The 13,913-nt window shown below is 31.8% G+C and overlaps 1 pseudogene; it reads left to right on the top strand.

Annotated features, from left to right (window-relative positions):
• The first annotated feature begins 9,072 nt into the window (after positions 1 to 9,072).
• On the top strand, positions 9,073 to 10,231 carry LOC111384318 (annotated as a pseudogene).
• The last annotated feature ends 3,682 nt before the right edge of the window (positions 10,232 to 13,913 follow it).

Genomic DNA, 13,913 nt, shown 5'->3' with positions numbered 1-13,913 from the left:
TATATTTTAATTGATAAATTTTAGTTTGACATATAATGTTAATGTAGATAATTTTTTTAATAGATCTCTGGAAAATTTACTTTAACTTCAAAAACCTAAAAATTTATCGAATGCAATAGTCGAAATTTTTTCATATCAATCTTGTTGGATCGATAAATATAAATACACACTTTTAATTTTATTTTCGTTAAATTATTGTATATTTTAATTGATAAATTTTAGTTTGACATATAATGTTAATGTAGATAATTTTTTTAATAGATCTCTGGAAAATTTACGCATTTGACGAGAAAAAATTCATCTGTATGTTGATTGTAATCGACTGGATAGCCGACTTTTAATAGCTGACTGTTCGGTCAGCTATTAGTACATTTGGTTGTTACGAATGGCTGTTTAAGCAGCCGACTGTAACGGCAGACTATTTGCCGACTGTTTTTCGAATTATTTTGTTCTATATTTTTTTGCTATTTTTATTGCCTTTGATATTTTTCTTGCAATTAAAAATTCTGTTTCGTCATGCAGATGTGGTTATAGTCCTAATTTGTTATTTTGGTGATTTCAAATTGGACGAAAGAGATCGATGGATATGGAAATGGACGAGCGATAGACGTAGGGTATCCCAACTTCCATAACATCAAGTACATTAATGCAGAACTTTATAATGTTTTACAGAACAAGTTGAATGTCGATCCCTCTCAATATGACATGGAACTGAAATTTAAATTCAGCCAGCATGATTTATGATTTTACCTATGATGATTTCTTTTGATATTGAAGTGAATTATCTATTTAAATTGAACAACAAGTACACGACTCTTTTTTGAGTCACTTTAGTGAGGAAGGATGTCATCGAAAGTGAACAAGTAGACTCGGATGGAGGGGATCACAATACTAATGATTTTTTTGGATTCGGTCCAGATAGCTCGTGAAGATGACGTGTTATTCCAGAGACAGTTACGCACAGAATTCCTTCCGTAGTTCACAACAATGACTGTGAAAATGCTAATGCTTTTACAAATGAGGATTTGATCGCTTTATCTCGATAGAGACATGAGCGGGATCGGACATCAGAGGCTGAAACGAGTGGACCGTCCTCTAACTCCTCACGTGTTGCTCCCAATAGTGTGATTTGTATGTTGAGCAAATATTTGAAATGAAAAAATATTTACAGAAAGCTATGCACCTGATTGCATTGAAATACAACTTTGGGTTCAAAGTGAAAAAATCGAACAAGTCTTGTTGACGGTCGACTGCGTAGACGACAGTTGCTGTTAGTATCTGCGAGCGACAAAGATGAACACAAATAAGTGCTTTGTAGTTCACAAGTATACATGGGAACATACTTGTAAAGTATGAATATATTGAAATGATCTCAAACAAGCCCGAGCTTGATTTATTGGTTGACAAATAGTGCACAAGTATCAGGATCCACGTACGATCTATAGACCATTAGATATCATTAACGACGTTCGTCGAGAGTACAAAGTAGTCTTGAGCTAACAGAAGGCCTAAAAAGCTAAAGAATACGCATTTGAGGATTTAATGGGCTTTGTCGAGAAAAGCTATTGCTAAATTAGCCAAGTGTTGTCATAACATGGAGAAAACTAATCCTGGCTTGTCATTTTTTATTGAGACGAAGAGTGAGAATTGCTTCAAATTCTTCTTTATGGCTCCTGGACAATGCATTCGGGTATTTCAAAATGCTATGCGACTCCTAATTCTAGTTGATGGTAAAACACTAAAATGTAAATATCAAGGCAAGTTGATTATTGCTACATGTCAAGATGCTAACATTCAAATTTACCATCTTGCATTCGGCATAGTCGATAATGAGAATGATCTGTCGATGCGATGATTCTTCACAAAGTTGAAGGAAATAATCGTGAAAGTCGAAAGAACCTTGCATTTGTAACCAATCGAGGACAGTCCTTAATAAATGGTATTGTTGAAGTTTTTTCCGATGCACATCATGGGTATTACATATAACATATACAAGGCAACCTGAAGACCAAGTATTGAGGTAAAGGTATCGTTTCATTTTTCAAAAGAGTGGCTGAAGCTTACAGTGTTGAAGAATGTAATAAGTTTATGGTTGAAATGGGAAGTAAATCATTCTAGGCATGGGATTATCTAACGAAATGGAGATTGAACATTGGGTGCGCTCATATTTTTCAGGACGTCGATACAACATGATGACGTCAAACAACGCGGAGTCTCTTAATTCATTATTCAACAAGGATCAAGAATTACTCATCCTTGCACTAATTGAGAATATCCGTACCAAATTGCAACAGTGATTTCATGATCGACATGCGAAATCACAAAATTGCACGAGTGTGCTAGCCCCAGCGCAACATGAAATGCTATTCAAGGCTGCAAAACTTATGAGACAGTTGAATGTCGAACCACTAGCTAAGTCGCATTTGACTAATGACACATGCACTTGTAAAAAATAACAGTTAGAGAGTTTTCCTTGTAAGCATGCAGTCGTGGTGGTTATGTATCAAGGATTTGTAGCGAGTACATTGTACTCTCATTATTGCACGGCTGATTATTGAAGAGTTGCGTATGCTAAGACAATATTTTCTCTATCGAACGAAGTCGAATGGAAAGTTCCCTATCATATTCGCCCACTCAATACATTGTTGCCACCTCTCATTGAATCGCGTGGTCCTAGATGACCACGTATGTCTATAATACCATCTATTGGAGAATTTCTTCGATCGCGTAGGTGCAACAGGTGCAAATCAGGCCATACTCACTAATATTGTACAAATCAGATTCTCCTAAATGACAGTTAGACCATTTTGTAATGTCGTTGATCTGAAATAAACAGTATTTACATTTATTTTACGATATTTCAAACTACCTCGTAATATAATAAGCAATTATTTCATATGAATCGATGAAGTTAAACAAAAATATGACTTCTCGAATGCAACCAATGCTTAAAAAAATCTGCTTGTCTTTTCTTTCACTTTGGAAGTTTTTCTTACTCGTTCAAAGTGTATATATTTTCATTTGTGTAAACTATAGTAGAAATGGATATAAATTATTTGGGAAAAATGAAAAGTAAAATCCAATTGCCCTTTGAAAAACAAAATGTTGGCAACCATAAATTGAAGAAAATTAAAAGCATTTTAAAAGAGTTTAAGTTACATTTCATACCTTTAAATTTGAATATGAAAGGTCAAAAAAACGGTGGCATTCATGCCTCCCAATTTAAAGAGAATTTAAAAGTATTTATTTGATTAATTGTAAGTTTCATTTCAACATTATTTTGGTACATTGAGAACTGCAATAACGTGTGTATATATAGTTTGTCATTTTTTTTTATTTTTTTTATCTTTGGTCCCTAACTTTATTAAATTAATCAAAATAAGGGAACAACAAAATCTCAATTAGAACTTAATAAGCTCTATTTTATTTATAACTTTATTTTTCTTATATTTCAGTCCTTTTGAAAAATATCACATACGAAATCAAATCTTAGAAATATTTCCTATGCATAAATTTCCATCGTTGGGTCAAATCTTTGGAAAAACATTAAATTCTGTCCATCTTCATTTAAAAAAAATTATTTAAGACATATTGGACTAGTAGTGGGCTTTCATTTCTTATATGGGTTGAGCATAAGGTTTGTCTATGAGCTATGCTCGTGGATCACATAAAAATATAAGCCAAATTTTATTTTATTTTTCGGGCTTCTACATGTGTTATTCATATTGAACTATAAGGTGTGGAAATTTAACTGTTTATTTTGATGTGAATTTGAAATTTTAATTGAATTTGATCGGCTAGAAGTAAGTGAAAATCAAATAGAAAATTTTGAGCAATTTCTTAATTCTATGTGTTAAAGTAAATAGAAAGCTAAAGTTTATGGTTGATTTGATTATGCATATAATCAAATCAACCATAAGCTTTAGCTGTTCATTTACTTTAACACACACGGAGTTAAGGAACTACACAATATTTTCCATTTGTTTTTCCCGTTTCTAGTTGATTAAATTCAAATAATTAAAATTTTGAATTCACAAACAAAATAACAATTACCATTTCACATTTTGTAGTTCATCTTGAATTGCACTTTTTGATTGATTATTTTCGATCAAGAAGCTGATCATATAGTTGCAGTCAATAAAGTAAAAAAATCATAATTAAGGGCATAACAATATGTAAACAATCCATCGCTCTTAAAAGTTAATCTCAAATAGTTGCGACTCAAACTTATTACATTTGATTTTGTAGAGATACTGGTTTTAATTTTTTAAAATATTACCAGAAAACTTTGACTCGAATAGTTGGTAATTGCGCTATATGGAAAACCTACAATAACATTTAATAAATATTATTAGGTATGTAATAATTACCTTTATTATTGAGAAATTCAGCAATATTCCCAAATTTCTCATTCATTAGTGCCTTACATTGAAGAGTCAATTTGAAATAAAAGTTTGAGCTCAATCTAATGTTATGTCCTCCATTTCCTCAGCCCAAAAATATAAGTTCTTATTATCTATAATGAAGATTCGACTACATTTCATTTAATTGTTCATTTATATCAAGAACATACCAGTAAGATAATGATTTATTTTAATTGTTGAGACAATAATTTTTAATATTATGTAATTAAGAGGGAAGTATATGCACCCGCTTTCTACATTAAACCCATTTTTTAGAACTATCGGTTTTATTTAATACATTTTTAAGTGGTCAAAACCCGTGAATTTTTAATTTCTAGGGGATTGAAAGTTTGCAATTCGACTCTTCAGTGTTTTATGTTAGTTTAAATCAATCTATTTTCTAGATAGCTTGTTTTAATAATGCACATTAAAGAAGTAAATTAAAAAATGCAAGTCAAGTAACAAGATGATAAAACAAGAAAATGTATTTCACCTACTATTTATTGATAAAAATAATGGGGTGTTGCATGTTCCAAAGTATCATGTAATTCACCTATCCAAAGTATAATGTAACAAAAAGTTGCACGTTCCAAAGTATCATGAATTACATATAAGACACCTAGTGTCGGGTCTATTAAATGATCTTCTATTTAGATCTTGATGGGGTGTCGCATGTTCCAATGTATTGCATCAACTTGTTATAGTTAACTAACTTAAGCATTAAAATGTGATACAATATTTTATCCCCATTTTTATGTGGTGGAGGAGATGGTTACGAAGAAGACAACTGGCTCGAGCAAGCAATATAATGGAATGTACTATCTCAAACGTAGTTAGAATCTGCATCTTGCGCACAACATCAATTATACCATTAGCTTTTGGCATTAACAACTAGGGCTCAGCTAATTATTTGCATGAATTATCAAATAACATTTCAGATTTATTATTTTTTTTATTCTCAACACCTGTGTGATGTTTGTCCATTAGCTGAACAAATACGTTTACCCTTTTTTTTTTTTGAAGTAATAATTTATTAATTGCACATTTTGATTTAATTCTTTGGGGACGTCACAGAGTTAATTCTCATACATGGGGCAAGATATGATATGGACTATTATAGATGATTATTCTAATTTAACATGGATTCATCGATGAGATTTAAGTGTGAACAATCTTTTTTAAAATTTCATTTTTTTTCCTTGGATCAAAACTCAATTCCACTATTAAAGCTTTTCGAATAGATAAAAGGACTGAATTCATATCCATGTGTTCCTTTTTAATGACCATATGATACTTTTTTCAGGATTCTTGCACTCGTACATCTCAGGAAAAAATGAGTTCATGGAGAAAAGCATTGTCATTTCTTGAATGTGCGCACTTCAATTTCAAACAAACATTCCTCTAATAGTTAGGGGAGAAAGCATACGCACTACAATAGAGTTTGCTTTTTGCCGTAAAAAGTTGTGTGCGGCATACGGACGCATGCCGTATAAAGTCATACCGTAAATACTCGTATCTTTTTACGGCATTCTAGCCAGTGACGGATCCAGCACCCGGTGAGCCCCCACGGCCGCCCGTGCTGGATCGTTGGAGCTCAATTTTTTTTGCTGTCCAAGTATTTATTTATTTAGATATATTTCTGTGATTTCCTTTGATTCACACCAAGTCCTTGTTGTTCAACTAGTTAGTGCACCACAGAGGTGAAAGGGTGTTCGGGGTTCGATTTTCAATTGTTGCAATTCCCTTTTGTAATGATTTTAGTATAATATTTTTCACCATTTTGGAGCAAATAAGCATTAAAACTGGTGCAAGAGGAAGAATCGAACCTGTGATCTCCCTTAGAATAATGGACAATTTGACCACTATGGCAGCTAGTGGACATTGACAATGCAAGCAACAAAAGTCTATATATTGTTTTATCCCAATGATATACGCCCTCCTTTGAAGAAAAATAAAATTCAACCATGCTGAGATTATTAAATAGTCACTTTTTTTTTTCTATTAAACTGAAATTATTAGCGGATCGAACCAAGAAAGTAAATAATTGGACAAATATTCAAATTTCAAATTGTTACTCAATAAACATTATTACAATGGTAGATAATGTATACTCACACTTATAATTCGAACTACGATATAAGCCCTAGTTTGACCCCCTTTAAAACTTATCAATTTAAATTAAAAAAATTTCTTTCCTATTTTTAACCACACAATCTTCAATAAAATAATATTACATGTAAATCGAAAACTTTTCATTCTTTTACAACTATCAATTTTTAATTTTTTTTAGAAAAACATTATTTCCCCATTATAAATCCAAATAATGGGGACCAAACGGGGGCTAAATAATTTCAACTCATGGCATTGGTTATTATTGCGATCGTCGACAGTCAACGGCCGCCCGTGCTCAATTAAAATCCTGGATTCGCCACTGATTCTAGGCATGCTGTAAAAAGCAAAAAGCATGCCGTTAATGCAGCAATTACAGCATGCAATGCATGCTGTAAATGCTAAACCTTTTTTACTACATGAGTTTGCCTGCCGTAAAAGGATAATATTTTTTTTAAGGCAAACATTTTTGCATGCCATAAATATTGGTCTCATTTTTTTATGACGTGCACTGGCAAGTCATAAAAAGGTGAAATTTTATATGACATTTACTTTTTTACATCATACAGGTTCATTTTTTTAATATTTATTATTCTATAACCATTAAACCTATAATAATTAAGGAACTTAATTCTGAATATCAACACATGTATAATCATTTCTTCCATAATTTCAATAAATAAAACTAATACAAATGTCGAAATGTAGATCTAATTTTGAAATGAACTAAAAACATCATTAGCCTACTCAAATAGTTGATATCAATATCCAAAAGTATAGGCTACTAATCCAAAAATAAGTAATTAAAATATTACAAAATAATTTATCCACATCGATTTTGATTAATTTGATCAACAATTTTGTTGTTCCAAAAATAATCAACTCCCTGCACATCACAAAAATAAATGAATGTATAGTTAATAAATTAAAGTGAGTACGCAAATGACAAATGATATAAAAAAACAAAGTAAAGCATACGTTTGTTGTGCTTATAGTTAATCCATTTTGATGAACCTGATTGGCCATGCAATTGTACTTCCTAATGCATCTTCAAGAAGAAATAGCCCACATGTGGGACGATATAAGGTAACATTGTCAATAACTTCATTAACCCAAACTCTCCAACATTCATCGCCAAGGGTACATGATGTACTACATCACAAGGATTTGTTGATGCGATTTCACCATTAGCAACTACATTGGCTTCCCCAAACAAACGTAACAATTTGCATTTCTTACTCTGACGATTATCTAAATCATTCGAGCTTCTATCACTATGCTGTAAAATTCATATGAAAGTACAATTTGATAATTTGAATATAGAAAAGAATATGAAATATAGAATATCAATCAGTAACGATAGTTTCGCACTTACATTTTCTTGCTCAACACTTTTACTCTTTTGTTGAGGCCATCCATACTCTTTATCAATTCTGGTGCTGAATTATATTGCTCCTTTTTTTTGTGGAAAAGCTGCTCCAAACAGGGGCTTATGATAGATACATAAGTAGAGATTTAACGAAATACTTCAAAAAGTGGAAAATAAGAATACTTAGATCCAAGGGTATAACTACTCTATTTATTACTCAATTTTTAAAGAAAAACTACCACTTCCACTCCTTTCTCTAACAGGATAATATATCAAGTTGGAATTTGTTACGATAGACTAAAATTAACTAATGCGACTCAGCAACTAGGATAGGATAACTCTACTTGAAGTAGAAACGTCCTTCATCCCTTAAATTAATTAATTAACATGTAAGCGTTTGATTAATTAACCAAAGTAGAAGTAGGTTTTCAAGTGTCCATTAACTAACTTATCAGAGAATATCTATGATGAGAAGTTTCCAATCAAATACAAGCTGCATTATGTTAACAGAAAAATCGTTTCCTGTTTTAAATATGAAAACTCTAAAAGCCGTAGCCTTACAAATTTTTTGAATATACTTATCAACCTCAGTATTGGATACTTATAGAATCTCTAGTCTTTTCAGGTTTTTGTTAGTTTCTTAGGCATTTAAAAATCAGACCATAAATTAAGTAAGTCGATAAATAAATTTGTACAATTATGGAACATATTTTCTCAGCAATATCCCTCTTTTGGATTAGCTTAATTTCAAAAAAAAATCTTGAATTTTTAATGTCATGTTTGTAAGTGTGTGTTAACTATTGATCAAATTATGAATAAGAACTATTCTCCCTTAATCAGTCCTCTCACCATAAATAGATCATACTCCCCCTAACTCAAACATCCTAACAACGCGGATAGAAAATTATGAACTACAAACTTTCTCACGAAACAGTAAGTATGAGACATAGTGAATAGGAATATATCCTCAAGAAAATTTGCTACCAAGTTGATCAAGTTTTTCCGCCATCATCAGAATACGCTTCATTATCACATCATAAAAAAAATCTACTACTAAATTTTTTGAAATTATTAGCACACAATAAAAGTAGGGAAGTGAATCAACCAACCAACAAGTATATCAGTTATTACAGTCATCCAAGGTAAGCGAGGCAAATACTTAGGAGTACAGATCAACAATCAAATAGTTAGAACAAGAGGGTTAGAGCGCAAGAAAGCAGAATCAGGATCTTGTAGGGATGGGCAAATGAGTCTGGTGCTGTATTGATGATATGAGAAAGGGTTGGGCTGGAATTCAGCTTATTCCAAGAACTATTGTGCTTGATCCGAATGGCAAGCAATTGCCACAATGGCCCCTTACAAGCTCTAAGAGGAATAAGGTAGAAATGAGAGATAAGAAACTCGAGAAGGGAGAGGGAATTGAAATCAAATTTTTTTTTACAGCTGCACAGGCTGATGTTGAAGTAATCTTCACCTTCGAAAGCTTGGACAAGTTGGGGTCCATATGATGCTCAAAAGCTTCGCAGTCAAACGGGATCGACGAGGAGGAGTAGGACCATTTGGGCTCTTAACATTGGCTACAGAAAACCTTGAAGAATACACTCCTGTCTTTTTCAGAATTTTCTAGGATCAAGAAAAGCATCTAGTTCTCATGTGCTCTGATGCATCAAGATGCTCCTTATATAACAAGACAGGAACATATAGACCCTCATTTGCAATAAAACAGAACGTAACATGGTAAAATAGAACCCTTTTCAGCCTTCCACATTTTAATAAGACTTTGCACTTGGTATACCACTCATTTTTTCATTATAACCAAATGTTACTGGATTGATAAACAATGTCAATGAATCTATTTCCTTGAACAATACTTGAGTCTGAAAGTAATTCACAGAGACAATTCATAGAGCAATTCACAGATACAATTCATAGAGCTATTCACAGACTTACAGATTCATAAAGCAATTCACAGATTTACAGATTCATGACGGTACAGAGCAATACTGGAGAAAAATTAAAACATTAAAATAGAGCATTTCACAACGATTTTCTCCTGGGCTTTTTCAATAGCTTCCTAAATTTGTTGTGTTCAGTATTGTAACATAACAATCAACAAATCAAAATAAGATATAAAAAGAACTGAGATGACGTCGGGGGCTTCACCTTCTTCTTCTGCAATGTTGTTGTCATTCAAATTTCTGTTCATAGTGAAGGCGTCTGCCGACTGCTATCTAGGGCTCAAAAATGCAAAAGAATGCCGCAAGATTCCAATATTAGACGAAGGCGATGACGAGTGAGAGTTCGTGAGATGTTGAGAAGAGATTCAGAAGTTGAATGAAAGAGGTTTCCGTCTGTGTCTCGGTTACGAATAGGGAGGCAATTTGACGTTAAAATCGAAAATCACTATTATTCGAATCTAATGGGACGAAAAAAACTGAACTGATAGTACAATGGGACGATTATGGTATTTGATTTTTATAAATCGGTTCGTGGCGGTGCGGGTATGATATTTATGCCGTCGAACCGAAATCGAAATGATTACCCGCTTAAAAAAAATAAAAAATTCATTATTTTATTAGGAATGACAAGGTTTAATGAGGAGGAAGTTGATGAAGAGGTACATTTTTTATTTAAATCTTAATTAAAATCATTCTAGATTATGTAGTATCATTGTATTCTCTACTTATATTTCTTATTTACTATATAAGAATCAATTTTGAGTGCTGATCTATGCTAATAAAAGTTATGGGAAAGAATGAAAATTGAATATAAGTTAAGGTTGAAAATTTTGAATTATTGAGTATGAATCAAGTAACTACAATGCACAAAAATTAAGGAAAAATTTAATATTGTTATATTCATAATATTGTTTGTTAAATTTGTATTTTGCAATTGAAATTTGAAATAATATTTACATTTTTGTTTGGAATATTGTATAACTCACTAAGCACCATCAAAGATCTCGCTACAAGATAACATTCACATAAAAAATGATTGTATTGATGATTGAGTTTAGTGGACAATGTAGTTGACCCCTTCATCAACTCCTGTAGTGTCTAGTTGCTCATGTGTGTGTAGTTTGTAACTTTTCAAATCATTTAATCTAAACAACAAAAGACAAACATAAGTTTCTCTATCTAAACAAAGTCGTTTAAAAACGTACTGTACTAAATTTCCTACAAACATTAGTACTCAAATTGAAATATTTTTTACAAAATCACTAGTAAAGAATGTGATCCTTGGTTGTAAGATTATACAACGGTGAATCATTTCAAACACACTTACAATAAAAAGAATTGACTTATAAGTCAATAAGCAGAGCTTCCTCATCTTGCTTGCTTCTGACAAAGCTTCTATTTGATTTTCATCATTTTTCGACAGAAAGGGCCATTGTTCAACTAATAAAAGTGAATCTAGGGATGAAGCATGTGTTAACATAATAAGAGATGAAGAAAAAATATTTTTATTAATTATTAGTAGGGATGACAATTTGAACCGTCAAAATCGAAAATCGCGATTAACCGAACCGAATGAGCCGAAAAAAATCGAACCAATGGTGCAATGGGACGGATATGGTTTTAATTTTAATAAACCGGTTCGTGATTGTGCGGGTATGGTATTTACGCCATCGAACCGAAACCGAATCGATTACCCGCTAAAAAAAAGAAAGCAAAAAAAAAAAAACATGCACAATTGAATTGATTATTGGGTTTTACACTACTTTTCTATCTAGCCCAAAACAAAATCCCATCATTACATCTACCTGACTCAACTGGCCAGCCCACTTACCATTAGCCCCTAATAATAGCATTAGTATGACAGTATATAAATGCAAACCCTACTCTTCACAAACCACAAACTCACACACGGCTCCTTTTATTGTTAAATTTTTTCTATTGTATGTAGAAAATTCTACTTCTTCATCATACTTTAAAACTTGTACAACGTTTAGTTAGAAGGAAGCTGACGAAATGGTACATTTTTTTATTTAAATCTTAGTTAAGACCATTCTGAATAGGTAGTATCGTTGTATTCTCTATTTACATTTCTTATTTACTATATAGGAATCAACTTTGAGCACTGATCTATGCTAGTAAGACTTGTGGGGAAGAATGAATGAAGTAACTTCGATGCACAACAATTTAGAGAAGGAAAAGTTTAGTATTGTTATATTTATATATTGTTTGTTAAATTTGTATTTTGTAATTGAAAATTGGGATAATGTTTGCATTTTCGTTTGGAATATTGTATTTTTGTTTTCATTGACTTTTTTCATAAATTGTTTTATATCAATTTGACGGATGAACCTATAAAAAATAATTTATTTTCGTGGTTATCAACCGAACCGAACAGTGTTGAACCGAGATACGAACCAAACCGAACTGATTTACATGGTTATGGTGCAATTATGGTATGATCAAAAAATTGGTGGTGCCGTTATAATTTTGGCCGAACCGACCCATAATCGAACCATTGCTAACCCTAATTATTAGTAGCTTATCAAAACATAAAAAATTAAAAAAGAACAAAATTTTGAAAGTGATAGCAAATGCTTCCCATTGGCGGCTAAGGCATCTTCAATGATTCTCGATGATATTTCGAAGAAATGTGCCGTTAGTAATTGCTGATGAAAATGTGTTTATGTTCACCATTGATATCATCATTGAAAGTTTATTTTAATCTGAATTACCAATAATAATACCATCGACAATTAATTACAGCTTTCTGTCAATAAATGTTTATGAAGTTGTATCGATAATCACCGACACACATACTGTCGACTTTACCCATTTCAGTTGGATTTTACATAAGAATTATGGTTGTTTAGGAACATAATTTCAAATTTCTTTTCAACAGGAAAGTAAATATTTTGAATTTCCATGGACAAATAAATACTAATATTTCTTTTATATATTTTAAAGGATAGAGTTTTCCTATAATTTTATTTCTCTTACGCAACTTTAAATTTAAGAAGTCTCTAATATATGTGTATTTTATAGTACTCATTTCAAACATAATTTTTTTGACAATATTAAATTCTTTAATTATTATTAATAATATTTTTTTCCCTAGCATAAAGAAACTTTGAAGAGGGCCGCTAGGCATGCTGTTTAAAAAATCCTTGTTTCATTAATTCGGCCCTTCGAACACTATTTGAATGTGTCTAAGAGAAATCACTGCTTTGTTTGATTCTCATTTTTTTCAAAATACATTTTTCTCTCTCTTCTTTTCAATATTATATTCTTCATTAAAATAATATTACACATAAATCAACAAAATTTTTTATTTTTCAACCACACATTTTTCATCAATCTACTATTCTAAAATGCATTTTTCATAAAAATGAAATAAGGCTCAAACACCAACCAAATTACTCTCTCTCTCTCTCTCTCTCTCTCTCTCTCATGTAAGGGGTGTAACGACCTCTGATTAAAGTAGTTCCGAATGGTGAATAGAAGGCTTTTGCCACCTCCCTCTGGGATGGGTGGGATTTGCTCAACCCCCTACCGCTATCTATCTTAATGAAAGGAGATTCCCCTGATTTATTTTTTTTGCTCTTACTTTTCCTTAATTATAAAGAGGAATGCTCTCACTCGCTCTCTCCTTGCATCTAACAATTATCGTAAGATCAACCCCATTGATTGCAAATCTTTGGGGAGAGAATAAGGTGAATCAACTCAAATGATCAAATTTGCAATTGGAATATCAATTATATGAGTTTGCTGATGGCATGTATCTCCCTGTTTATGTTTCAAAACTGTTAAGTGTTATGTTATAGGTCTAATCAACTTTGGATATAAGTACTTTTAATATATGATTGATGCAATTTTTATGGCAGATCTATCATTTAACTAATATTCAATTAAATTAAATAATAGAGTCCGTAGATTTAAATCTTGGTAATTTGTTAATAATAAGGAGTTGTGATTTTAAGATAAAAATTACATATGATTGAATATTAAATTATTTGTGGTTGTATGTAATAACAAGATACGGATATCGTTATTACGGGATAGACCATCATGAGTCGT

The sequence above is a fragment of the Olea europaea genome, unplaced genomic scaffold (assembly GCF_002742605.1).
Source record: "Olea europaea var. sylvestris unplaced genomic scaffold, O_europaea_v1 scaffold2897, whole genome shotgun sequence".
Classification (NCBI taxonomy): domain Eukaryota; kingdom Viridiplantae; phylum Streptophyta; class Magnoliopsida; order Lamiales; family Oleaceae; genus Olea; species Olea europaea.
This window is presented reverse-complemented; position numbering and strand designations above follow the sequence as displayed.